The sequence below is a fragment of the Bidens hawaiensis genome, unplaced genomic scaffold (genome assembly GCF_021521415.1).
Source record: "Bidens hawaiensis isolate Kalapana, Puna unplaced genomic scaffold, B.hawaiensis_p1.1 tig00083703_1, whole genome shotgun sequence".
Taxonomy (NCBI): domain Eukaryota; kingdom Viridiplantae; phylum Streptophyta; class Magnoliopsida; order Asterales; family Asteraceae; genus Bidens; species Bidens hawaiensis.
Window position 1 is genome coordinate 30,483 of NW_027504015.1, and position 4,749 is coordinate 35,231.

Consider the following 4,749-nt stretch of genomic DNA (forward strand, 5'->3'; position numbering starts at 1 on the left):
GGATGCAACAAGCTAAAATTTATTTGACCAGGGTCAATGACAACCTATATGATGTGGTTGCTCTACATACCAAATTATCTTATCAATATGTCTAATACACACTTAACATGGCACAATGTGGCCAGCTGGAACATGGCCTTAGCTTGGCCGCCGCAACGCGCGAGTACGATTACTAGTTACTTATTATAAAGCCGTACAAGAGTGCTTTCAAAAAAATGATATTAAATTAAATGGTATCTTTACAATATCAAACAAAGATATCTTTACGATTAACGATAAATCTCGATATTAATTCTCATGCTTAAAATAATTCATTACTTAATAATGGTAATTAAAAATAGGGCAACGTATATGGTTCATGACCTGAGCATGTGACACATGGGCCCACCAAACAACATTTTGACTCCTTATAAATCACTCCATAACTCCAATAATACAGGAAGCATGGGGAAGCAAGAATGGGGCTTTGAAGAGAACCATGAAGTGCACGCAGTTGCAGCTTTCAGCGTTAGAAACACTCTTGAATCCATCATGGGAAACATCGATGAAAAGCGATCTAGGAAACCGCTGATTCATCTGGGACATGGTGATCCCTACGTCTATATCAGTTGAAGATGCTTTAGTGGAATCCGTACGATCCGCTAAGTTCAACTGTTATCCGGATGGTGTTGGAATTGATCCGGCAAGAAGGTAAATACAATATCATGCATGTATTTAATTATTTTTTTTTGGTATGGAGATCGCGGGCTATTATTTGAAGGATAGACTAGGGACATGAGTCGGTTTTTAGCTCAAACCAAACCGAAACCTAGTAACTAGATTTTAGGTTATTGAAAGCCGTTCCCGTGTTAGGGATTCGGGTATTTCAACACACACAAACACAAATAAACTGCAAGAGAAAAATATAAACGAAGATGAACACGCGAGATCTACGTGGTTCGGTTGGCTGACCTACGTCCACGGGCTGCAATCAGGATACTTTATTATTGCTTTCTGCCTCACTCGTGAGGAATTACAAGTGCAACGATTACATTATATAGAGACTAGTTAGGGTTTCTAGCTTAGGGAACAAGATAACATTAACGGGCCCTAATAAAGAGATAGGGCCAGCACAAAACCTCACATGTCTTCCATCTTTATAAACCCATTTAATCCGTCTTCAAGTAAATCAGATCCAAACCGAGCCCAAGCCTCCACAAACCCAACAATCTCCCACTTGGAGGCTTGATAATCTTCAAACTGCCTACCGATATCGCTTGTACCTCTTGTAATTTTCCTCGTCTTCCTGGTTGCATCTGCCTTCTCATCAGTTAACCTGAACGCCCATTGAAGCTCCCCCGAGCTCCAACACATCAGTCATGGCTACAACTGCCACTGACTCGTTCTCTTTCCCTACCGGCTCCCACTTACATGAACTGTCGAGTCCTGGAATACCTTGAGAACAAACAACACTCTCCATATTAAGCAGGTAATATTCTGGAGAGACTTTAACCGCTGAAATACTGGTTCTCTTAACCCACTGTCTGGTAACTCTGGCTATAGCATTGACTGACTGACTGCCAGTGCTCCCACTGCCACTAAAACCTCTGACTGGTTTTTCTGAACCTCTTCTAGCATGTTCAACCTGAATCTGACCTGTGGCTCTGGATTTATCTCCTGCAAAACAAACCTTTTACCCACTGACTATGAGAACCGAACTTTGGTCTTCTTCTGAACTGGGTCGGTCACTCCCTTAGACGATAAACTAACCATATACAATGAACCCCTCTTTCTTCCTTGAGCAATGAGAAGATTTCCCTTTACTACTTTCCATTGTCCGTTCTCAAATTTAACCTCGTGTCCCTGTTCATCCAATTGCTCGACAGAAATCAACTTTTTCTTTAAGCTTGGAATCACTCTGGCATCCTTCAAGGTCCATGAACCGGCTGAAGTAACTAAATTCATGTCACCCATGCCCGTAACATCAAGAACATCATTGTTCGCCAGTTTAACCTTACCAAAATCACCTTCCTTCAAGTTCTGCAATGTTTCACTGCTATGGGTAGCATGAATGAAACACCAGAATCCAAGACCCAAGAATCAACATTATCCTCAACACAAAGAACTAAAAACTCATCCTCTGGGCATTCTTCTGCAGTGTTGACTTCTTTCTTTTCATTCTTATCATTCGGACACTGATTCTTGAAGTAGCCCTTCTCTTTACAACCCCAACATTCAATATCTTTACGAGTCCTAGACTGACTTCTCTTCCTGCTCCCACTGCCTCGTTGTTTTCCCCTACCTCTACCTTCTGTGACTAATATATTATTTGGTGATTTACCAGAACTTCTATGTCTTGAATCTTCTTCAAGAATCAAATCCCGAATCCTATCAAAAGTAATTTTTGTAGACGAACAACAAACCGCAGTCACTGTTTGCGACCAACTGTCCGGTAAAGATGATAACAACAACAGACCTTGAACTTCATCATCAAACTTAATGTCGATCGACACTAAGCGGGACAGGATCGAATTAAGATTATTAATATGCGTTGTAATAGACCCACCCTCTTTCATTCTTGTTGTCACTAGCTCTCGGATAAGATAGACCTTATTCGCTGCCGAAGGCTTCTCATACATGTTGGACAGTGTATCCATCATACCACGCGTTGTGGTTTCTTTCATGATGTTAAACGCCACATCTTCCGACAACGACAATGTAATTCAAGCCCTAGACTTCTTGTCTAACTTCTTCCAATCTGCTTTAGATACCACTTGTTAGGGATTCGGGTATTTCAACACACAAAAACACAAATAAACTGCAAGAGAATAATACGTGGTTCGGTCGGCTGTCCTACGTCCACAGGCTGCAACCAGGATACTTTATTATTGCTTTCTGCCTCACTCGTGAGGAATTACAAGTACAACGATTACATTATATAGAGACTAGTTAGGGTTTCTAGCTTAGGGAACAAGATAACATAAACAGGCCCTAATAAAGAGATATAGGGCCGGCCCAAAACATCCCATATCTTCCATCTTTATAAACCCATTTAATCTGTCTTCAAGTAAACCGACCCAAACCGAGCCCAAGCCTCCACAAACCCAACATCCTGTTCTATTTTGGTTTTCAGAGTGGGTTCTTGGGTTTACAAATTTTGAGATGAAAAAATGGCAAATAATGACACATTAAGCCTATAATTTTAGACCTAATTTTTTTTGTTAATTAACATTTTTGAATCTAAAGTTTTTGGGCTACACGATATATTGAAAATAACAAACTTTTTCTATATGTTAAACAATATCGGTTTTTTTCAGCTCCAAAAGATTTTTAAAAATGCATTACCAAACATTCGTTTTTTTATTATTTTGATTACTTCAATTCAGTTATGATTTGGTGATTTCGATTTTGTGAATGTGATAGACTAGTTCCTTCAAGTAATCATGTCATATCTTTCTACAATATATATATATATATATATATATATATATGGTGGGGTTAGAATAAGAAGTGAGTTATTTGTAAGAAGTGTGAGAAGTAATATCGGGCATTGGATGTGATCATCTGATGGTGGATATTGTTAGTGTGTTTTTTGTTCGGCGTGTTTTATTTTTTTAAGGGTAAAAAACACTACTTACATTTCTTAGGATAGTTTTACTTCTTATTTTAACCTTGATCTATCTATATAAATATATATATATATATATATTCTGGTTGATAACATGCAAACTTATTGACTTTGTTCATTAAAAGTGCAATTGCTGAGCTTATGTCAAAAGATCTTCCCTACAAGATAGAAACTGATGATGTTTTCCTTACCGCCGGAGGAAACCATGCAATCGAAGTTCTGATAACTGTTCTTGCTCGCCCCAGTGCCAATATACTCTTTCCAAGACCAAACTATCCGGTATACGAAGCACTTCGCCATTTTGATCTCCTCCCAGAGAAAGGTTGGGAAGCAGACAGTAAAACGGTTGCTATAGTTCTAATCAACCCGGGAAATCCTTGTGGGAATGTTTACACATTTGATCATCCGAAAAAGGTACAATCATTTTGTTGTAATTCTTGATTCTTCTCACAAACATATCAGACATCAGTGACTCTTGTTCATTTTAGAGTGATAGCGATATACACATACAATATAGCAGTTTTAGTTTATAATGTTGTCTTCTTGAATGATCAAAGATTGCAGAAACAGCAAGAGAACTTGGATTTTGATAATATCAGATGAAGTTTATGCTCATTTAGTATTTGGATATAAACCCTTTATCCCCATGGGTGTGTTTGGAGACGTAGCACCAGTTTTGACTCTTGGATCATTTTCAAAACGATGGATTGTTCCCGGTTGGCGTTTTGGTTGGATCGCAATAACTGATCCAACCAACATTCTTCAAAAAACCGGGGTTTGATTTCTTCTTTCATTCTCACCTATAGTTCTTGAAATTGTATAGTTGTATCATATTTAGTTTTCATACATAATATCCTCTAAACATATCATGTGTCTGGTTGCTGGATCTATAAAGAGTTGTCTCACAATATCTGCAGATCCTGCAACTGTTTTTCAGGTACTAGATCATCATACAATATTTTGATCTAGAATATGATTATATATGTGAATAACATGTTTGAATATGTATGTGATTTTGATTGACAGGGTGCGATTCCTAGTGTAATCAAGAACACTCCGAAATCTTTCTTCTTGAATATCAACAAGTTACTTAAGGAGGGGGCAGACCTGTTTTTCGAGAAAATTAAGGAAATAGCGCTTGT

At 38.3% G+C, this 4,749-nt stretch overlaps 1 pseudogene across 1 annotated transcript; it reads left to right on the top strand.

Moving 5' to 3' along the window:
* Positions 1–444: 444 nt before the first annotated feature.
* Positions 445–4,743, top strand: LOC143607574 (nicotianamine aminotransferase 1-like; annotated as a pseudogene). The gene is made up of 5 exons (XR_013148995.1): positions 445–690; positions 3,733–4,021; positions 4,165–4,381; positions 4,484–4,544; positions 4,634–4,743. The product of XR_013148995.1 is annotated as a nicotianamine aminotransferase 1-like (transcript).
* The last annotated feature ends 6 nt before the right edge of the window (positions 4,744–4,749 follow it).